Below are 23,663 nucleotides of genomic sequence, written 5' to 3'. Positions count from 1 at the left end.
TCCCGGGAGGGAAGACAGGAGAGGCCCCTGCTGGGGATGATGCAGGATGCCGTGCCGACCGCCACTGGGGCCGCACTGAGAAGAGCAGGGGCCGGGCCTGGGGAGCTCGGCCAGACAGGGGGCTGGCGGGACACAGGCGGGACGCTTACCTTTGCCCCCAACGTGATGTAGGTCGGAGGTCTCGGAATCACAACGGTCAGTATTTTTTTGAGAAACAGCAGAGATAGAGATGAACGAGAAAAAAAAAAAATTCCAGCCCTCAAACCACCATCAATCACCTGGCTCTGCTTTGAAATGTTCTCTTGCTACAACCTTTGAACACCTGCCAATAGTTATTGATTTATTGGCCACGTATCCATCTACTATTGTCCTAGTACATGGTGTACACTGTAGAGAATTTATTAACTAACTTTTAAAGGATGAGAAAAGGATGAAATAAACAACATTTAAAAGTAACTCCCTGTCTTACGTGATGGTGTGAAGATCATTTTGCTCTCTCTGAAATGCACTTCAGTGACAGTCATATGGTTGCATATGCTTCATTGTTTTTGCTAAGATTGGGTTTATATTTTGTCCTAAAGATATCTGAAGGTCTACATCCAGTAGTATTTTGACACTTGTTTTAACGGCTCTTGAAGCTGTAAAGGTATCACACAGAAAGGGAAATATTTCCGAATGCCTCTTTCGCTCTGAAGGTTTACCTTATCCGCGGACGTTTTCTGGGAAGCATCCCATCCACCCAAGTCAGCGCCTATGGACACATGCTGTGGACACGGGTTCAAACGGCCCTTCAACTCTCTTAAAATATTTTGCCACATAACAAGCAAACTTGTGTGGCACGTGTTTTCTGGTTCCTCCCTGTTTTATTACAAAATTTATTACAAAGGTTGTACAATAGTCTAGAGGTCTTGTTTTTATAAAGTTTATAAAACCTTACAAATACATTAAATATATAAGATTAAGCTATTGCTGTATTAATTTGAATAATTTAGGGAATGGATTTCACATGTGGTATAAATTCTGTAACTTCACCCCAGAATCTTTCTGAAGTATTTTTTCAGCCACAGCAGTTACTTCACCCACAGTTATTCCAATTTTAAGACATTTTTTTGCCCATAGAGCGTGGCTGTTATGAGGGATCGTGTCTGCTCTGTTGAACTGATCTTATTTACATCTTCCCTCTGGAGGGTCACAAAGTGTGCACCTCGAGATGCGCTCAGCACCGCTCTGAGCACAGACCCTCAAACCCACGGTAAGTCCATTTGGCATTTCGCCCCACGACAAAGCTGGTGAGCGGCCAGCCTTGGCAGGGAAGCGGTGCTCGCTGGCAGGGTCGGGGGCGTCCACGCGAGTGGCAGCACAGCCCGGCGGCACGTCCAGGTCCCGGTTGTGGGTGACGGTCGCAGGCTGGGCAGTGGCTCTTCCCTGGCACCCCGGTGTGAGGAAGCTGCCTCCTCACGTGCCCTGTAGGGAGGGCCCCCTGGCCGGGTCAGCGTGTGCCTGCCACCTGCGGGAGGGGGCGCCGCAGGGTCAGGCCGCCCCAGGACTCACGAGGCCCAGGGCCATGACAGGTCGCCTCTCCAGACGGCGTGGACATGACCACGGAGCAGCTGCCCTGCCCCACCCTCCTCCTGCCCCCTCTCCAGGGCTGGACCATGTTCTGCAAACAGAATCCCTCAGCTGTCTCATCACCCAGCACTTCTGGGACATCCATAGCATTGCAACTTTTTAAAAAATGGCAGAGTTCCTATGTTTTGGACGTAGTCACGAATTTTCACCTGTTCTCCTGTGCGGATTTTCCAAGCTGGGGCTCGATATCTAACCGTGTCCTCTGTGGACGCATTTCCGGTTTGGAATTAGACATCATCTATGCAAATTTCATTTCTGTGTTTTAACGACGCTTTTAATACCTAACCTTCTGCTTTAATATCTCAATCGCTAACCGTGTTGAGATAATTAGGTGACAGAGCTAGACAATTACTCTGTGGGCAGAGAGCAGACCGTCCTTTACATTTATATAAATACGCAAGCTTTAAATAAAGCAACTGAATGCATTCGTGGCGTCTCACACCCGGCGACTTGAGAAACCGTTTGATCGCACGGGCTGGTCGATTCCATCAGCAACTGGCTGGTTCGGCTCATTTTTATTTTTTCATGGAACTGACCAGGCAATTCAGTCGACAGTTGTCAAAATTGGAGTCCAGAGCAGGCACAGCTGGACCAGCCTAAAGTTAATTAAAAATCAAGAGGAGGATAAATGAAACGCGGCTCCTCCGAGGCGGCCGAGGAGACAAGGGGGAGCGACTTCTTCTCTCTTAAAGGGGCCCCGGACGAGCCGCCACAGGGGAAGCAGAGCCCCTTCTCCCAGCGGAGAGGACACCTCCGTGAGGCCCAGGCGCTGAAGTCTCGTGTTCTTCGGGTGAGTGAAGCTGATAAAACTAGACAACTGCCTGGAAGCCGTCGGGTGTGACTTGGTCGGGGGGCGGTGGCGGTCCACGCGTGGGAGGTCAGCGTCCTGCTGGGAGCAGGTGCAGGTGCTCTGATGGGCGCCTGGGGGGACCAGGCCTCTCTTCCCGCGTCCGTCCAGTAGTCAGTCCAGTGGTTGGTGCGGTGGTCAGTCTTGGGCTCGGCACGGCCCCATCAGAGCAGCCCCATCTCCTACCATCTCCCTGGGCCAGTGCTGGGCGCCAGACCAGCTTCCTCACCAGCTCCCGGGGACCCCTGGTTGCTGTCCGTCCCCCGTCTCTGCCCAGACACCTCGCGTCGTACTGACATCCAGCTGCGTTCGTCCTCTGGGGTGGCCGTCGCTCATCACCGCACACCGAGTGCCCAGAACAACGGAAACTTATTCTTTCAGAGTCTGGAGGCTGAAGCCTGAGGTCAGGATATGGCAGGGCTGCCACCTCCCACCCCACGGTCCCTGGGGAGGGGCCTCCTGCGGCCTCTGCCTGGTCCAGGTGCTGTCCCCTTTCTAAGGACACGGCCGCACTGGATTAAGGGCCCACCTGCCCCAGCATGGCCTCATCTCAACTGAAATAGTGACACTGGAGGCACCCTAGCCCCCAAAAAGGGGGCATTCTGAGTCCCGGGGGTGGGGACTTCACACGTCTTTTCATGGGACGGGATCCGACTGTCCACAGCAGCTTAAGCACCTTCTCTGTTCCGAAGTTCCATGGAGGGACTAGAGCCCACGCCCCCGGAGTCTTTTCTGAACACAAAGAATTTCTCGTTTGTTTCACACACGCTAAGTCATCACAACACTGTTGACTTGTCTGATTTTTACGCATTCATCATATTTCTCCCACTAGATTATAAGGTAACTGAGGGCAGGATCTGTGACTTTTCACCTTTAAATTCACCTCCATTTTCAGAACAGAAATTGGTGCCCAGATGTTGCCTTGCCTTGAAAAGCCTTGAGAATGAAGCCTTCAGTGTGTGTGGTTCATGGTTCCTGAGGTTAACAAAATGCTTATGGGATGAAAGAATGAATATTTAATACTCACAAATAGGCAAAAAAAAAAAAAAAAAAAAAAAAGCGCCAGGGCCTCTTATCCAACATAAAACGCTTTGTACGAAGGATCTACAGAGCTGGCATCCGGGATGTGCATTGTTCAGACGCGGGTCCTGGGAGCACAAGGGTGGCGATGGGCAGAGCTTTGCAACTGCAGCCGTGAAAGTCACGTCCCCCGCTCCCAGCCTGGCAGTGCGTACGGGCCGGTGGCCAAGCGCAAATGCTCAGAAAACAGCCGCTGCAGTGAGGAATCTGGACGGCAAGCGATGGGGCTCCAGGCAGACGGGCTGTGTCCTCACAAGAAGGTGGGGGGTCCGGTCTCCGGGGTCACTCCTGGCTCCAGAAACCCTCAGCGCTCTGGTTGCAGTGGGCACCAGAGGTCAGGGGATTGTCTGTTTAAACTTCGCCGAGGATTTGCAGCCGAAACAGTGGCAGTTGAGGACCCCCAGGTGGGACATCGCCCAGCATACCTGCAGAGCCACGACCCCCTTTCCCGAAGGCCTCATATAGAACCAGGGTTCTGGAGAACACACATGTGAAACGCCTCAGTGGGCCCTCCCCACAGCCCCCCCTCACAGCCAGCATCACAGGAGGCGCACCCGCATGTCCCTCCTGAGGACACGGCCTCTGCTCCCGCGTTAACACACTGAGAGCAGCGGCTAGAAGCTGGGGGCCGGGTGCCCTGCTTCAGTGATGGACACGCTCCAACCACAGGGACCGAGGCAGCCGCCTGTGGGCTTGAGTTAAGTACTTAGGACAAGCCGAGGCTCTGGTCCCCCTGGTCTGATGCACCCCTGTGTCAGTGAACCGGCGAAAAGGAAATTACGCTGTACACGCTCACACACACACTGCACACGTATACACACACACGCACTATACATGTGCACACGCATACTGTATGTGTGTACACTATACGCACATGTGCACACCACACACACATGTATTTATAACACACGTGCACACAGTTCATACACATAAATACACACACATAAAATACACGTACACATGCACGCACATATATACACTATACCCACATAAAACACACAATAGACACACATACATACATACCACACAGAGGCAGACTGCACACATACACACACACTGTACACATATTCACGTGTACACACGTACTATACATATACACATATACTATACGTGATGCCCGATACTATACGTGTACACATATATACACACGCACACACAGATAAAACACACGCACGCACGCACGGCGCCCACCACCTCTGCTCTCGTCCCCGCCGCGTGCGCTCCTCCGTCCTCCCAATGACAAGGAGGGCCGTCACTCGCAGAGGCTCCCACCTTCCTACAGTCACACCGCCCGTGAGTTGCAGCATCAAGGTTGGCAGCAGGGCCACCAGCTCAGCGTGGCGGCCTCCCCTGGGACCCACCCCTCCCCATCCGCGCATCCTGAGAAGCCACAGCTCCCGTGCCCAGAAAGACGCCACCACAGCCCCGCTCGTGACACCGTGGGACAGCTGGGCCGTTCTCAGGGTGGATGGGTTAGCTAAGACTTGCATTTAACCTGGAACCTGACGCCAGGGCTGGAAGGACGGACCGGATCCCCGTCAATTAGCATGAATGGATCTCAGAGACTGAATGGGCCTGTGCAAGGCGAAGCGGGCTGGCGGGGAGGCAGGGAGCGGGGCGCCGGCCCCGCCCAGACCCCCGGAGGTCCGGGTCCTGCTGGTGCACGGTTCAGTTTGAAGCTCAGCGGCCCGGAGTCCAGGGGAGTGCGGGACAGAGCCGTGCCGGAGGCCGGGCCCTGGGGACACAGCCTGCAGAGTCTGCAACAGCAGGACAAGGACACACATGCCACCACCTCCTGGGACCACTTAGGGACGGCACCCAGGAGCCCTCGCCGAGGTAACTGAGGGCTCAACGCACAGGCTGGGAGACAAACGGGTCCCGCGGGGGCCGAGAGCAAGCACTGGTCCGCCCGATGGCTCCTCCAGGGTCGTCCGCCCCATTTCCCCTCTCAGTGGCGAGGGAGCAGGGCCGGCAGGACCCTACCGCTGGTCCAGCGTTCCCAGGGAGCCGTGGGGAGCCCCGGCCACCATGCCCACCACAACCCCAGCTGCTTTCACACCAGGCTCCGCGCAGGGCCAAGCCTAGACTCATAAAGACTTCGAAGTCAAGGTCATGGACTCCCAGCACCGCTGCAGCCACACCATACGCAATTAAAAATTAGACATATTAGGTTTCAGAAGGAGTATGAGGTTTTTCACTGAGACATCAGATCCTCCGCTTCGCTGGGGCCCGAATGAGCACTTCGCACACCTGCCGAGCACCCAGCCCGGCCCGTGGACGCCCGGGAGGCTTGTGAAGGGCCTGGAGCCTCTGCCGGGAGTGGGGGTCTGGGCTGGGGACTCGCCGCCTCAGTTGTCCCTTTTCATGTGGAATCCTGTGAACTGCTTCAACTGACAAGAGAGGTCCAGGGCTCCCCACTCAGCGCCAAAGTAAAGACCAAGCAGTTTACATTTTCCCTCACTTAGTAGACAAATATGTCACAGACCGAGATGACAGCCTAAGTGTTGGATGAACTCAGAGAAAGGACAGAATTGGGACGAACACGCCAGGCCCGCCCCGGGGGCCGTGGACGGGCCGCGATGCTCTCCTGGCGCTCCCCTCCTGCCAGGCTCGCGGCCCCTCGGGGCGGAGCCGTCTGCCCTTGGTCACCGGCCCTGTGCTGCGCCCGCTGGCCTCGCGGAGTATTTCACAGCCGGTTTCTCTGCGAGGCCTGCGGGCGGATGTGCCATCGCGCTTGTTGATGCCAGACGGTGGGGAACAGCTCACCTGGGCTCCAAGATGCCAAGAATGTCCCCCAGCTGGGGCCTCCCAGTAAGATCTGCGGGGGGCAGCTCTGGGGACTGGTATGTGCCACACGGTGCCCTTGGCTGCGCAAGACACCACTGGTCACGCAGCGCCCCCGGGAGGAAGCCAGGCTGCCCGGAACCCTCGAGGTTGACTGTGAGGTGGGGACGGCTCCCCTCTCCTCTCACCTGCTAAGACCCGGGTCCCGGAGCGCTGCTTCCCAGCTCCCGGGCCTGGCCCCCCGGCCCCTGAACCCCAGGCCCTGGGCGGCTCAGAGCCTGTGCCGAGCGTCGGCGCTCCTGCCTCGGTGACGGGCGAGAACTGTCCGTGGGCGGCTCTGGGCCGACCTGCTGGGGAGGTGCATGGAGCGCCTGCAGGGGCGCTGCCCCGTCCGCACCCGGGCCTCAGGGAGCAGCCCCGCTTCGCCGCATGACTCCCCCACCCCCCCCTCCTGTCACCGAGTCCTCGAGCTCCTCCGTGACTTCACTGGGGAATATTTTCCACGTACGCTGGAGTGTCAGGGGGTTAAAGTTCCCTTAAACACAGGCTGGAGCACGCGCACGCACATGTGCGCACACACACGGGGACCGTGCTGTCGAATCCCGACTGTCTGGGGCCTCTGGGATGCGTCCCGGGTGGGACACAGGGTGAGATGCGTCCCTCCCCCGGGCCTCTGCCCCCGGCTCCAAAGGTTAACTTCTTCCCTGATTCACACCGCGGTCTCTCCCCTCCTCCTGACCTGGCCGCCCACCTGCCCCCAAATCCAGACTTTCCTCAGCGGCCTGTGTCCAGCTCTGGGGCCTGAGGAGAGGGGTGACGGGGGGAACTGCGCCAACCCACCACGTGCGCGTCTGAGCAGCCATCGGGTCGGGCGGCGGGCCAACCTGCACTCTCTCCCCGCCCAGCCCCGCGGCTCCAGCCCTCCCCGACCCCCCGGCATCCCCGGGCTTCGTCTTCCTCCCTCTACTCCCGGGCCCAACTGGACAGGCTGCTGCCCACCCAGCACTCACCACCCCCGTGGCTGCCGACCCACCTGGAATTCCCTCGCCTGGAACCTAAGGTCCCACTGCTTTCCAGCCGTGTTCTGACAGCCACTGGTGTCCATTAGGCACACGAACCTCCTTTTCTCCTCAGACCCACCTGCTTCCTCTGTCCCCCAGCCCGCAACTCCCACCCCACGGCCTCCAGCTCCGGCGCGGCTCACGTGTCCCCACCAGTGCACAGTGTCCTTCTTGCTTCTGGTATGTTCACAACCACTTTTCTCTCAAGGAATTCCCATTTTTCCCTAATGGAGACTTTCACTTTAGAGAAGCTGCAGGCCCACCTGACTGCCCCTCGATCAGCAAACTTCTGAGCCCCCAGGAGAAAAAAGTGGGGAGGACGGTCCCACAGGCTTCCAGAGCAGCATGGGTCTGTGTGCAGGCAGCACGCTCACACATGTGCACACACGCTCTCACATGTGCACACATGCTCTCACATGCGCACACACGCTCACGTGCACACACGCTCACACATGCGCACACGCTCACACGTGTGCACACACGCTCTCACATGCACACACACGCACACAAACAGAAGACCGGGGTTACGTGCAGGAGCCCCTCGTAGGAGGGCAGCGCCTGTGCCCTGCGGCCCCGGCTGACCCGCCGTGGGTTTCCTGTCCAGGCTGCCGGTGGGTCCCACGTGCTCTCCCGGAGCCTTTAGTTCCTCAAGCCCGAGGAAACCAGACAGCAGGCAGGTCTTCCACAGGCACTGGGGGAGCCCCTCCTCCCCTTGGCTTCAAGTACCTACAGCAGAAGAGGGGAAAATACAAGCTAGCGATTTCTGACGACCTTGCTGAAGGTCGCACATCACCTTTCTGCGGCGGTGGCGTCAGCGCGAGAGGATAAGTCCCCGTAACTCCTTCCACCCACAGCCTTGAGCGCAGTCCCGGGAGCCTTAGTTCTGGAAAGCCGGGTTTCCCCGAAGACAGAGCTTGGACACGTCCAGGCTGTCCCTCTGCCCCCCCCCCCCCCAGATCCCGGTAGAGTCCTGCCAGCTCGCGGTAGATGGAGCCCCCCCGCCTTAGGGCCCCTGTGACTCTGGATACAGGGGTGTGTGACCCTAGTGGTGCAGCCGCGGCCGCCCCGCGGGGAGGGGAGGTCAGGAGAGGCCAGGCCTGCTCCCCCCGGAGGAGGGGCCTCGGCCACGTCTGCGGAGAACGGAAGCTGGTCCTCATCTGGGGAGACACCCGCTACGGCTCCTCCCCACAAGGTCAGGATCCTGATTCCTGCTCGCTCACCCACTTCCCTCCTACACTCGCTCTGCCGTCCCGGGCCTCCTTCCTCCGTGGTAACGTCTGGACGAACCACACCTAGCACACGGGTGCCCGGGGATTTCATCAGAAATTCCTCTTTGGCCTCCCCCTGCCGCGGGGACCACTTGCTAATTGTGCTGAGTCCTCTCCCGCTGCATTTCTGGGGCCAACTCTGAGAAGCAGCGCTTCCTCTGGGCCAACATCCCGCCAACTCTCCCCCGGCCCCAAGGAGACGGGATTAGCGAGCAGTGGTGCTGGGCCGGCAGCGTCACCAGAAGCGCGTCTAAATCCAACACTATTTTCTTTTTTTCCTGCGGCAAATTATCCCTTTCCTTGAAAGAACAGAATTCATATCAGCACCACCACAAATAATCCCAGTTACGCCAAGTTCCCCTTCGAGGACCACGGTCAACGGAGATTTCACCCTGCCCCCATCCTTCTGCTTCTCTCCCGGGCCGGGCGACCGGGCTGTGCAGCTCTGCTCGGCCCACCAGGAACAGGCACCCCGGAAGCCTGTGATGCTAAGTCTTTACCTCCAGGGCAGGATAAGCCTGGAAGTCACAGGCCTCTGTCACTCCTAACTCAAAGAGGTCGGCCCCCCACGGTCACGCGGCAGCGGAAACCCAACCTGGAAGCAGCACAGTGTGAGACACAAACTCCTGCCCAACCCCAAGCCCTGGAACTGCCCCTGCCCTTCCTGGGGAAGCAGGAAGCTGTCTCAGTGTCTCAGGGCAGCCGCTGGGAAGACGAGAAACTTTGGGAGTGTGCCAGTTAATTTCACGCGTCACCATGGCCGGGCTGAGGGACTCCCGGCGGCTGGGTGTGTCCGTGCCCGTGTTTCTGGAAGAGACTAGCACGTGAATCAGGTCACCCACCACCGTGGGGGCATCAGCCCGTCTGCCGAGTGTCTGAACAGAACAGGAAGGCGGAGGAAGGTGACTCTGCTATCTGCCTGGGGGCACATGTCCTTTCTTCCGTCCTTGGCCACGGTGCTCGGGGTCTTGGCTTCAGAGGTGGGCTGGGACGTGCACCTTCGCTCCCCCGGGCCCCGGCCTTTGGGTCTGGACCGGAACTGACACCACCAGCGGCCCTGGGCCTCCACCCTGGAGACAGAGGACTTCAGCCCCAGAATCGATGGCCAGCTGCTTCTCTCGGGAGCCCTGACTGACACAGGGTTCCGACCGCTGGCCCAGCGCTGGAGGACACCGCTCACCGCTCGCCTGCCACGTGCACGGAAGAGCAGGTGGCACCGGACGGCGGCAGGTCCTCGCAGGCAGACGCCTGCTGACGGGTCGGGAAAAGCACAGTCTTGGAGGAAATCGCAGGAACACACACACAAAGCAGCGTCCTGCAGTCGCCATCTTTTCTTTTTAAAATCATACATATTTCATTAAGCTTCATGCAGAGCGTCTTCTGATTTATGGTAATTGTCAACAAAAGCAAAGACACAGACGGTTTTTAACCCTGCAGGAGCTAGGAGTTAACCGGCATGAAATTATGTTGTTTTTTCCTTAAAAAAGGGAGGGAGAGTCCCAAACACTGCCCACATTAAATGTGGAGCACGCTGAGCGGCGCGAGCCGTTGGCAACGGCCATCGCTCAGGTGGAGGTGGATGCCAGCGGCCTGTGCCAGGGCCATACCTGACCCAGCGGACACCCTGCCCCGTGAGCCCTGCGTGCTCACGGCCTGGAGGACTCCAGTGAGACGAATTTCCATATCAAACCCAATTTAGATGAAACGTCTTGGTTAAAAAAAAAAAAAAAGCCAGCGCCTCAATAGCCCCTTGATTAGATTTCCATCTCCTGAGCAGACAAGTATGAATATTTATGACCACGGATGCGGACTTCCCTCTTTCCATCACTCTGATCTTGAATATCATCCACTGCTAATTTTTATGAAAATTTGGGCAACATAATGTTTTCACATAAACTGACAGTTCTTGAGATAATCCCGTTATTGTCTGGTCGAAAACGACAGCTTCTGCTTATTCATGTGTTCACGAGGGATTAAATATTGTTTTTCATTCCCATAATCTACGGTGGACTGGAAATTAAAAATTGAACGTTGTATATGAGCAGGGCTTTGCGGCCCTCAGCTTGTTTGCACTCACTTAGAGAAGATCTGTAAATTAGCAGTTTAACAAGCAGGCCCTTCTCTGCTGCTGCCAAAGGGCTACTCACAAAGCCCGCCGACACCCCCGGGGAAATTCTACAACAAATTCTTCAGTCTGCCTGCCGCACACCCAAACGAAAATGTGCCAAAGGAACAGACGCCCTTTGCCAAATAAATAAAATGGCAACACAACTGATTGTCTCAACGTCAAGAATTTTTCACCGCCCTCTCAGCCCTGTGGAGGGGAGCGTCCGCATCCCACCCCGGTCCTCACATCCCGAGACACACCTGCGCTGCAAAACCGCCCCGGGGGCCCGGCCAGCGGCCAGCACGCCAGCCCTCTCACCTGAACGCCCACCGGCAATGGGGACAGTCGTTTAGCTACACCCGTGGTAGCTGCTACTTCAGTGCTGTGACTGGTGTCCCAGGTCAAACCACGGATTTGATGGGGTTTTGGACAAGACGGTCCCATGATGCTTCTAGCCATACACACCACATTTTATTTAGTTATGTTTATGTCCCTGACGGGCACGTAGAAGTCTTCAGTGTTTCAGTTATTGTCCGGCATAGTGTAGAGCACAGGACACATAGATTTCTTAGAAGCTGAGCTGTCCAAGCGTGATCCTTTGTAACTAACCCTAGGGTTAGGGTCAGCGTTAGGGACTGAGCCATGTCCCCCCAGTTCATACGCTGAAGCCTTAACCCAGGACCTCAGGATCTGCCCACATTTGGAGATGAGCCTTTAAGGAGACAATTGACGTAAGGTGAGGGCATATGGGTGGGCGCTGATCCACTGACTGGTGTCCTGATAAGAAGAGGAGGTCAGGACACAGACACACACAGAGGGACGGCCACGTGAAGACATGGGGAGAAGATGGCAAGTGTGCCCGAGGAGAGAGGCCCAGGAGGGACTGCCTGGCCGACGCCGGGGTGTCAGATCCCAGCCTCCAGGACGATGGGTGTCTGTTTCGGCCCGACTGTGGGACTCCCTGAGGCCGTCCCGGGAAACCAGCGCAGGTGGCATGGAGACACCCAGCCCTGGCCGCCCCCTCTCCGTGCTCGCGGGCAGTGTTCCCCTGCGATCATGGTCTTTTACCTCTTAAAACACTGCTTTTTGCTTTATGCTGTCACTCAGAAAACAGAGCTGTGGTTCAGGGTTTGCACACACAGAAGCCCAACTTGCCTCTGAGCGTTCGTTCCACAGGAACAAAGGTGAAGTCTGTGCGGACAGACTGATGAAGAGTTGGTGTCCCTGCCCCTCCCCGAGCAGCTTGGGGTCACCACCCCAGGGAGGGGCTCTCCCTGTGCCCGCTGTCCTGAGGGTCCCCTATGAGTGACGGTAAGGCACATCCAGCAGACGGGAAGGGCCGTCCAGATGCCGGAAGGACAGCCCCCTGGGGCTCTGGTCCAGGTTCGGCATCCGGAGGGGCCCCGTGTGGGGCAGGACCGCCCGCCTTGTCTCCAGGTGCCGAGCTGTCACCTGCCCGGCGGCGGGGGCCCGAGGGGAGGTGCCGGGGGCTCAGGAAGGAGGAACGTCTGGAGGCACCAAGGATGAACCTGTGACCCCGAGACCAGACCGGGGGCCCTGCTGCCCCCAAGGGCACTTCCCGAGGTGACCGTGGGCCCCGCCAGGCTCGAGCAGGCGTAGTGTATACGGAAGTTGGGAAATTAGGGTTTCACACTTGTCTCGTGAGCTCTGCAGGTGAAAATTTTATCTGTGCAGTTAACCTACCACCTAGTTTAAAAATACGTCCTATTTGTGGAGTACAGCAGGTGTCAATGTGCCTCAGGGGTGTAACTAAGAAAATATTTGCAAACGAAGCAACTGACAAAGGATTAATTTCCAAAATTTACAAGCAGCTCATGCAGCTCAATAACAAAAAAACAAACAACCCAATCCAAAAATGGGCAGAAGACCTAAATAGACATTTCTCCAAAGAAGATATACAGACTGCCAACAAACACATGAAAGGATGCTCAATATCATTAATCATTAGAGAAATGCAAATCAAAACTACAATGATATCATCTCACACCAGTCAGAATGGCCATCATCAAAAAATCTAGAAACAATAAATGCTGGAGAGGGTGTGGAGAAAAGGGAACACTTGCACTGTTGGTGGGAATGTGAATTGGTACAGCCACTATGGAGAACAGTATGGAGGTTCCTTAAAAAACTACAAATAGAACTACCATACGACCCAGCAATCCCACTACTGGGCATATACCCTGAGAAAACCATAATTCAAAAAGAGTCATGTACCACAATGTTCACTGCAGCTCTATTTACAATAGCCAGGACATGGAAGCAACCCAAGTGTCCCTTGACAGATGAATGGATAAAGAAGATGTGACACATATCATATATACAATGGAATATTACTCAGCCATAAAAAGAATCAACTTCCAAGAATCTTGAGAAAAAGACAACAATATGACAATACAGTGAGAATTAGCTAATTTTATAAAAATAACGAATTATTTACTTTTCATGTTTTCTTGAAAATATGCAATTATCAAAAAGGCCTGTAAGTGAACCGTTTCCATGTCTTTCTCCCCCAATGAAGTTTAGCAGGACAGCCGAGATGAGTCACAGCCCCAGCCCTGGATGTGGACCTTAGCTGTCTCCTTCCTCAGCCCCAATCTGCCCACCATAGTTCACACATGGCAGACAGGGGGCGGGGGGGGGGGGGGTCTGGGGAGCGTGCGCGTGCATGTGTGCGTGTATGTGCAGGGGGCCTGGGGAGGAGGGGACCCAAAGTAGCCTGAGGTCCATTCAATCAAACTTGACTGTTAACCGGGAAACCCACGTGGCTAGAAAGGCGAACTCTGTTTATGAGTCACTGTAACCCCAAAAGGAGAGATTCAGCTGTAGGTCAGTTGATAATCGCTCCTGGTGCTTGGATGACACCTGTGATTTTCTGGTGTTGAGGGTCACACGGTGTCTCCCAGAAAGGTGTGTGCACCTCCCAACCCGCAGTCCTGGGAAGGAGCCTTACTTGGCAATAGGGTCTTTGTAGATGCGATCTAGTTAAGATGAGGTCACAGTGGGGCAGGGTGGCCCTAATCCAACATGACCCATGTCCTCAAAAGAGGAGATGCACAGGAGGCCGTGAGAGGATGGGGCAGAGGCTGGAGGGATGCAGCTGCAGACGCAGCAGCCCCAGGAGCAGAAAGAGGCAGGAAGGACCCTCCCCCGGAGCCCCCGAAGGCGCCTGGCCCTGACGCCTGGGTTCTGGACGTCTGGCCTCAGAACTGCGAGAGAATGTGCATTTCTGTTGTTTTCAGCCCCCAGTTAGTGGCGCTTTGTTAAGAAGCCCTGGGACCCTGACACCCAGGTCAGCGGTGGCCCGGTCTGGGCAGCAGGACCCCAGGGCTGAGGGCCACCCGCCAGTTGTGGGCAGCCCTGCAGGACAAGGGCAGGTCACGAGGCCAGTCCCGCAGATGCTACCCCTGTAGTGACGTGGGGTAACACGGGCACCGAGGCTTATTAATAGGGTCCCATTTGGGAGGGATGTGGAGACACCACAGGACCTGTGGCCCCGGTGAGGGTGGGGTTTCGTGGACCGATTTCAGGGCCTGGAGTGGAGCCACCGAGAGGGCACTGTGTCCCGGAGTCCAGGTAAAGGGAGTGGTGGTTCTGCTGGGTCCATGGGGCCTCTGACCTCCCCGGACGCTGCCCAGGACCGAGCCCCGGCCGGGGCCACCGTCCCAGCGCCAGCCGCCCTTCCCACCTGTACCCACTCTGCTTAGACGCGGGTTGAGGCATCTGACTGCTGGGGAAACACCAGGGGCCTTGCCGGTGCCAGGTACACCCAGTGTCAAGGAGACGCCTGTGTGGTGGGCCCCGTTCTCACTGCAGGAGACGTGTGGACCATCTTGCTAAACCACGCTCACCTCTACCGCGCTCGCCACCATGGCACTGGCCGCATATCTGTTCGACGTGAGATTATTTTAAATGTGGCCCTTGATTATATTTTGTGTTACACTGATTACTAATTACTTCACACGGGTGAAAACCGCCTTTTTATCTTAACCCATGGATGAAGCAGAGGGGAAGTATTCAAATCAGCAATTGAGGGATTCATGTCAGTTGCCATGGAGATGTGGCCTGGGGTGCTTGCAGTCAAAGACAGAAGGGCCACAGCTGCCTTGGGGCCAACACAGAAGAGGCGGCCCTGTTATTTCAGGGATGACAGAGAACGCGGGCCCGGGTCAGCAGGAAACCTTTTCCAGAGCAACGCAGCTTTCAGGGAGGCTTCAAAGCAGCAGGAGAGCTGTCGAGTGACCCAGGAAGAAGCCAGCACGACGAACCGGCGTGCGCCAGGGTGGGCGTCCACCTGCACCCCAGGGCTCGCGATTCACTGGCCCAGCCAGGGGTTCCCGAGTTCCTGCCACGTGTCAGGAGGCACCGGGCGACAGACACACATGGGGCTCACTCCAGAGCTCACAGGCTGAGAGACAGAACTCACGGGACTCAGCACACTCTGGGGAACTCACGGGACTCAGCACACTCTGGGGAACGCCACGGAGGGGCCGGGCAGGAGGGAGGGGACGGGGGAGCCCTGGGTGACACGCACCTTCTCAGCAATCCACCCGGAGCAGCTCCCCCATCCCCCGACTCCGGGATCCCCGGGCGGGGGGCGGGAAGAAGGTTCTGAAAGCACGGTCCTCAGCGCGGCAGGAGGGCTGGCACCACCGGCCTGCTACGGGCTGAGCCGCGTACCCCCCTCGGGATGGATAAAGTGGAGTCCTGACCCCCAGGACTTCCGGACGCGGCCTTTACAGAGGGGATCAAGTGACAGTGAGGTCACTAGGGTGGGCCTGAGCCCCGGGTTCCTGCAGCTCCTGCGAAGTGACGCACCCCCGATACGCCCTCCCCTACGGGAATCTCGGGCAAGAGTCCGAGGACGCGTTGGCAGCTGGTGTGGGGCTTCCAGGGGGACAGGCATCTGTGGGCAGGAGACTGGAAGACAGCTCTGAGGACTCCAGTGGACGCGTCTCCAAGTGACAGACGCCGCTGGGACCCTTTCGCTAAAGGCGGAACTCAAGACTCTCTGATTTCAAGGCCGGCGAGGCTCCGGCTCTGGAGGTGACCACCCGGAGGGCGTTTTAACCGTAACTCCTCTGTGCCTGGCTCCCCATACGTGAAGTGTGTCCGCCTGGCGGGACCCTGGAGGGGATGCGCGTGGGGCGCCCAGGACGGCTCGACAGAGCTGCTCTGTAGGAAGCTGGGCAGTGGGAAGGGGTGTGCCCTGTGTGCCTGCCTCTAGTTTTCTTCCCCTCCTTCAAGCAATTCCGAGTCTTACGGGTTGAGGATTGAAAAGGGGTTTCTGGAATATTACATTCCGAGGGCTCTTACGAGCGTCCCCAGAGTTCAGCTTTTTACATGGAAATTAACTTCTGCTTCCACGCTACCGGCTGCGTTACTGAGACGGACGGCCCCTCCGTGTCTTAGGGGGACGACGGTCCAGTCCCAGCCGGACCACGGCCACGCCTGGCAAGGAGACACACATCACGCACTTTCTAGATAAACGTGGCTGAAATGTCAGAAAGGGGGGGTGGGGGACACCTGAGCTGCCGCTGCCACCGGCAGACGATACTTATTTCATTTTCCGTGACTATTTACCTTGATATTGAATAACACTCGAATCTGTCACTATAGCAACTGCCTCATCACACGGCACCTCGCCCGCTTTAATCACGAAAAGGACTGAAAAGACACCCGCGGGCCCACGTGACAGGCTGCTTTATGCAGCATTTCAGAAGAAAAGGGCGCCGCTTCGTAATAAGCCCGTATTTGCCAATATGTCAGGCGCGGTTAATTATACCGAACGCATTTGCGTGTGATTTTCTTCACTTTTGAGAAATAAGAGACGGGTATGAACAGCGGTGGCTAGCGCTGCATCGGGCGGAGGGCGCTGAGCCCCGAGGGGGCCCCGCCAGCAGAGGTGGGGGTGTGCCACCACGGAAGGGCGTATGGCCGCCCCTGAACTCTGACCTCTATCACGACACCTCAGCCCGTGTGGGGAATCCTCGGGGCAGCTTCGGACAGGCCGCTGCAAATATTTTAATGCAATTTCATGCAGATTTCCCTCTTTAAACATAAATTAGGAATACTGAGAAGTAAACAAGGACTGATGAACATTTTGCACTGAGAAGAAAAAATATCAATGTTCTCTGTCTAGAAACACAGATGTGAATAAAACAAGGGGATGGGCACACAATTACAACGCTGAGGAGCCAGGGCCCACGTGCACGGGCACAGGGCAGGGCCCACGGTGGCCGAGGACACCCCTCGCCCCAGGTGACCGCTGGTGTCCACCTTCTGCTCTCTGGGCGCAGCCGGCCTGAGGCTGGCAGGGGTGCGGGAGCCGCCGGGGTGGAGGGTGGATGGCAGCCCCGCCGAGGAGTCCCGGAGTCCTCACGGTTCCAGCGCGCACTTGGGAACCCAGCATCATCTCAGATTCAACTCGGAGTCCTCACCCAAGAGACCCTGTCAGCTCCAACACCGTCTCCGTCTTATTCGTTATACTTAACTGCAAACGCTACCGACTTCTCCTCCACGCGCTCTTGAGTCCGCGGCTCTGCCTCTATCTGACAAGACCCATCCTCCACCTGTCACAGCCCTGCACCTGCCCGGGGCGTCAGGTGGGATCCTCCAGGCCTCTCCTTCCCCTCTGCTGTCCACACACGCCAGGGCTCCTTCTCCTGAATTTCTAAATATGGGCCTTGATCTGAACCCAGGATATTTCTAATTACTTATTGCATCCTGCTTGTGCATACACACACAGCACCGTCTTCATAAGTATGCGAGGACTCAAGTTATTTGAAACGTTCTCTACAGCCACCTGGGAGCCACGCCACGCACACGTGGTGGTGTTTCCTCTTGTGTCTTCACTTATTTAAAAGCGAGTATGTGCACAGTTACTTTGGTTGCATGTTTTTTCTTCATTAAAACTAAAAATGGTATTGAAGATAAAACGACAAAGAACTATACACACACATTGAACCGATATCCATCTCCCAGTTTGACTCCAGACCTAGAATTATGTGGATGTAACCACAGGGGAGACTTGGTGAAGTGTGCACGGACACCTCTATACCGTCTTTGCAACTTCCAGTGAATCTATAATGATTTCAAAATAAAAAGTTAAAAAATGGGGGCTTCCCTGGTGGCGCAGTGGTTGAGAGTCCACCTGCCGATGCAGGGGACACGGGTTCGTGCCCCGGTCCAGGGGGATCCCACATGCCGCGGAGCAGCTGGGCCCGTGAGCCAGGGCCACTGAGCCTGCATGTCCGGAGCCTGTGCTCCGCAACGGGAGAGGCCACAGCGGTGAGAGGGGCCCGTGTACCACACACACACACACACAAATGGTACTAACAAAAATTTTGGAAAAGGAGAGAACTCGCTTATAATCCCACCAACCCCGTTCTAGAGCTGACCTCACACTTGCATGTGGTCCTCCAGCCCGGATGTGTGGGCACAGACAGTTTTCACAGCGGCCCTTAAGTTCGGAGGTGTCACAACGATTTTTAGTGAAATCACTGAGTCCGTTTATTTGATTACTATAATATAATTAGTTACCTTCCTCTGTTTTATACTTAGGTCAGTTTTGGTTTTTCCAAAGCTTTGTTTTTTCCTTTTCTTAGCTAGTGAATGATACTCTTAAGATAAAATTCTGGGAGTATGATTACTGATCTGAAGGGTAAGTGATTTTTGTTTTTGGGGTTTTTTTGCGGTACGTGGGCCTCTCACTGTCGTGGCCTCTCCCGTTGCGGAGCACAGGCTCCGGACGCGCAGGCTCAGCGGCCATGGCTGACGGGCCCAGCCGCTCCGCGGCATGTGGGATCCTCCCAGACCAGGGCACGAACCCGCGTCCGTTGCATCGGCAGGCGGACTCTCAACCACTGCGCCACCAGGGAAGCCTGAAGGGTAAGTTTTTTTAAAGCAATAGAGTCCCACTGTCATGCTGCTTTCTAAGAGTCGAGGTTAAGTGTTAGCACTTTTGATTTTATTAAAGAACCGAGACTATTACCCGTAAGTACCTCTGTAACCACTTCCAAGGATGAGGCTTCGGACTGGATGCCGGGATGTTACCAGGTACCCGCAGGCTCCTTACTGGAGGGTCCTCTGACGCGTCCGCCCCCCGGCCCCCAGCTGCCACGGGGCTTCCCGCCTCACTGCAAACTTATCCGCCCCCCAGGCCCGAGAGCCAGTCACCCACTGACACGGCCACAACGCGCTCCCGCAAGCCAAGTGCCCCATCGCCTGTGAGTCCCGACTGCCCACCTGCTGGTGTTTAGTAAGTGTGCTAAAGGCAGGTGCCGGCTCCGTCCGCGCGTGAAAAGTGACACGTGGGGGGTGACAGCTTCCCCTCAAACTGCGGACCACGTGGAGCTGCGTCCCACCGTGTTCGCTGGGGGTGGGGTCACTCCGTGCCTCCTCCACACCGTGGCAAAGGGCCCTCGACGTCAAGTCTTCCCCCGAGTCCATCCAGACCTGTGGTCGGGTCTCCGGGGACTCGGCTGGACACTCGCTCCCCCGAGGGTCCCCGTGACTCGGGCCATCCCCGCCTGCATTTCTCTGTCCACTGACGTGTGATGCCCAGTTGCCCTCAGAAATCCCTAAACCACTGGGCTCAGGTTTTGGTAACGCTCATTAAAGCAGCAGCATCCCTTCCAGCAGACGGGCGATGACCAAGTGGGGTTTGCAGAGGAAACGAGCCATTTTCTCAGACATCCATCACGGACCCCCGTCCCACCCGCTCGGCCTCATGGGACGGCCGTCAGGCACACACACCCACCAACACACACATCGCACGACAAAGTCACACTGACTTGTGGGGGCAGGAGCACGACCATGGATTCGTAGACTCTGAAGGGGCTCTGGGGATTGACACAGCCTTGGCCACAAAAATCCTTTCTTTGGACAAAATCCTACCCAGGACCCCAAACAGTGACTGAGCAAGGGAAGCTCAGTGGGTTAAACCAGCGCGTGGACGGCGGTTTGCTGGGGCCCCGCGGCCTCCCGCCCCCATGGAGCAGAGCTCTGGAAGCCCAGGGCTCTTTGAAGTACCTGAAACCAGGTCTGACATCCCACGGCATGAGTGGTGGGTGCAGGACACGCTGCCCCAAACACGACACCTCGGCCGAAGGTGTCTCCAACCTTGTCCACCCCCTTCTCCCCGAAGCAGGCCTGAGACCCTCGTGGGAGCTGTGCCCGCCCTGTACCCGGTTTGCTGCAGACCCACCTCGGGTCCCCACGCCCCCCGGCCCTCCCCACCAACCCATTAGAAGGCGGCCGGTCTACCCACGTCTGCAGGCTTCACCCCCTCACGTGTCCCGTGAAACTCAGATTAAATAAAGGTGCTGCTTCGCTCCTGTTTTCTGTCTTCATCAGTTTACCTTTTGGAGCCGAGGACCCTCAACGGGTCCAGGAAAACCTCCTCCTCTCTCTTCCAGAACCTGCATGGAGGCCTGTCCCCTCCTGCCTGACTCTGCCCGGGAGGCAGCCCGTCCGGGGCTGAGCGGGGCGTCTGCACCGGGAACGCGCTGCTTCTGGGTTTCCCTGTTGAAGCCCCGAGCCTCCCGCGGCTGCACTGAGACTCCTGCTGAAACGTGGGCAGGTTCATCGTTAATCATACCGCGTTTATCACACTATCGAGAACTTAGGAAGTTATGACTTATTTCAGATACACCTTGGAAGCCACACTCATGGAAATGCTCGCCTGGGGACAATCATCTATTTTTCTGCCAAATATTTGAGTTTTTCTTGGTAATATCATTATCTCCCTTTGGAAGAAACATGACTTTATTCATCTGAAAAAATGTGAATACTTTCAAGATATCAGAAATTAGATTTTGAAACACGTCAAAATACCAAAATCTATCAGGAACGTGCGTGTCTACTGTAGCCTTTCATTTCCTTTAAATTTTGTTTTGAGATGTTTCCATTTGGCTTAAAAGGTTTTAATTCCGCTATCTGTCATCACATGTGGAATCACAAGCACCAGGGAGACACGCGGTAAATGCTGCTAGATTTCGAGGAATCAAACTCTGCTTTACTTTCCAGAGTCAGGAATTAGCAGAGACGTTCATATCAAATACATTCCAAAGAAAACCAGAAGCGTCAAAGTCAGGCTCAACACCGCAGGAGGCAACTAAAGTTAGAAAAGGAAGTATTGGTAGCTTTTTAAAAATGTCTCTGCTCCCGTTTTCACGACCCAAAACTCACTTCAAATATACAAACGCTCCTTCCCTCCGTCCAGACTGGAGACCGGTCAGGCAAAGCTGCATGAATGTGGGTTCTGGGCTTGAGAACCCATCAGAATGACCCCAGACAACTTCAAAAGTGACAGCAGAACTGCCTTTTGAAATGGAAAACTGCCACGTGGAAGAGGACAGGAGGCTGGAGAGCTGGTCTGCGTGGACCAAGGAAACCCCTGGGGCCCTAAGAAGGCAAAGGCGGCTCAGGGAGAACTAGGGTGGACAAGCTTCTCACCCACGTTTCCATCGGTGAATGAAGTACCAATAAATGGTCTGGGAGGTGGCCGTTTTCTGCCCCCAGGGAGGGTGAGGTCAGGCTCTGGCCACTTGGGGACCAGCGAGGACGCGGGTCAGACTCGATGAAAATGCAGGAGTGGCGCAGCGGGGATTCTGCTCTGCCCTGTGCCCACCGCCCGCCTCCCGCCCCCAGTCTAGCCGGGACCTCCTGCCCCCACGTGAGACGGGCACCTGGAACAGGCAGAGGACGTCCCTCTGAGGTTAGGTTGTCATCTTCACAGACAAGCCGAGAGCAACCCAGGCTCCCAGTTCCTGGACAGCACGTCACCAGCTTCCACTACTGGGCCGAGGAGCCGCGGCAGAGCCAGGTGGTGGCGGGACGTTAGGAGCCCTGCTTTGCCCGGGCTCGGGGAATGCGTCACAGGTCTCCAAGGACAGAAAGGCAGGGGCCGGCGGCTCTGCGTGCCTGGAACACAGCGACTGGGCCCGGCTGCAGGTAGACTCTGGGGTCATCCCCATACAAACGATATAAAGCCCATGGCCTCAGGGAGACGCAGATCCCACAGAAAGAGGCGCTCAGAGCAGCCGGGCTTCAGAAGGTGAGTCAGCAACGCTCAGGACAGTGACCACTGCAGATGGGCCGACAGCTGAGGTTCTGGGGCTGCAGATGGTGGACCGTCCAGTGGACAGCGGGGACCAGGCCTGGCCGGGTGTCAGGAGCAAACAGGTGCTGATGTGTCCACACGAGGGATACAGACACACGTGAGGGTAGTTTTGTGTTGAAGGAGACGGGGAGCCAGTGGGAGGCAAAAGCGCTGACGTGGTGAGACCAGCGTCCCGGGAGCTCTTACTTTAGTGAATCAGAAAACACTGGAGCATACCTGTGTGCTGACCGGATGGGGCCAGGGAGATGGAGCAGTGGCGACGCAGGAGAGGGGACGAGAGGACAGGAAGGAGGCCGTGGGGGGGCACCGTGCCCGGAGGGAGGGGGTGTGGGCTCCCCGAGGGAGGCGCGGTCTCCGCGCAGGGATGCAGGCGGCAGGTCACAGATGGGGCGGCCGTGTGTGTGTGCGCTGGGCGCTGCCTGCTGGGCGCGAGGAGGGTGGTGGGCGGTGAGCATCCTCTGGGATCTGTGCCTGTGACCTCTAGTGAGATGAGTCTGCGAAGTCCTAGCACACCGCCGCCACCCTCCCCGCTGCCCAGGAACCGCAACCACGGGGCGGGCGGAGGACCGGGCGGCTCCAGGCACCTCCCAGCCCCCGGCTCTGCACCTTGCCCCCCGGCCCTGCCTGCCCCCTGCTCCAGGGCGGCCCAGCCCGCCTCTATGGAACACACTCCCTGCCCCCCGCACAGGGAGGGGTTAGGGTTAGGCCCAGCGCCTGAGCTTCCTCTGACCCCAGAACACCAAGGGCCCGAACCCGAGTCAGTCTGGACTTGCCCCCGGCCGCTGGGCACCAGGGCTGCTCCTGAAGGAGGGACACCTGCGGAGGCCAAGGGACGAGGGGGAGGGGAGGGGCTGTGGGTCAGAACCTTCCGTCGCGGGCCCGGATCCTCCAAGCCCTCTGGCCCTTCCCGCCAGTAGTCACTGCACCCCATGTGGTACAGATGGTCTTAGGGACCCACAGACTCCCGGCGCCCCCCTCCCCCTCCCTGGCCGCCAAAGTTACTGTGAGTTTCGGGAGAAAAGACCAGGATGTCCTCAGCTGTCAAAGCCTCATCAACCCAGCCCCACGCTCTGATGAGTCTGTGGTCACCGAGCTGCCCGCCGCGTGCCGGGAACACGGTGACTTCAAGGCCAGCGCCCCCGGCGAGGCGCCCCCGGCGAGGCGCCCGCCCACTGCCTGCAGCGCTGGAGGCTCCGTCTGCGGAGGACCGGCCACTAAACAAGTTCTTATTCCAGGAGCCGGGACCGTGCCGGCCGAGCGGAGCCCCCCCAAAGGCAGCGGCTGGCCTTGGAGTGGCTCGTGGGGGCATCTCCGCCCTGGGCGAGGAGCGTCGTAAGTAAGTGCCCTTACTAGTTAATTACCGTCACGGCGGGCGCCGTGACATCTGGGATTTCAGACGCGCGAGCACAGACAGCCACCCCCGAGAGGAGTCGCGTCCGCTGCTGTGCGTACAACTCATCAATTGCCCACGATGTGGGGCTCCGGCGTCCGCCAGGGCCTGGGGCTGAGTGCCAGCGGCTCTAATTGCGGATGGAGAGTTTGGTCAAGTACCTGCTTCTGAGGCCAGCGCAGCGACGTGGGGACACGACGCCTCTGAGGGTCATTAAATCTATCAGCAGTCCTCCTCTCATACCCCACCCCATACGCGCCTTTAGCAAGGAAGACGGAAGCGTGCCCACCAGACCCAGAGGAAAGAGCAACTTCTTTTGCTATATAGACTCAGCCACTGAGAATCGTCTGGAGG

General features: G+C 57.1%; 1 protein-coding gene across 4 annotated transcripts in view; it reads right to left on the bottom strand.

The window, feature by feature from the left end:
• PTPRN2 (protein tyrosine phosphatase receptor type N2) overlaps positions 1 to 23,663 on the bottom strand; it is a 689,065-nt gene that overhangs the window by 230,974 nt on the left and 434,428 nt on the right. The window lies entirely within an intron of this gene.

The sequence above is a fragment of the Globicephala melas genome, chromosome 9 (assembly GCF_963455315.2).
Source record: "Globicephala melas chromosome 9, mGloMel1.2, whole genome shotgun sequence".
Taxonomy (NCBI): domain Eukaryota; kingdom Metazoa; phylum Chordata; class Mammalia; order Artiodactyla; family Delphinidae; genus Globicephala; species Globicephala melas.
This window is presented reverse-complemented; position numbering and strand designations above follow the sequence as displayed.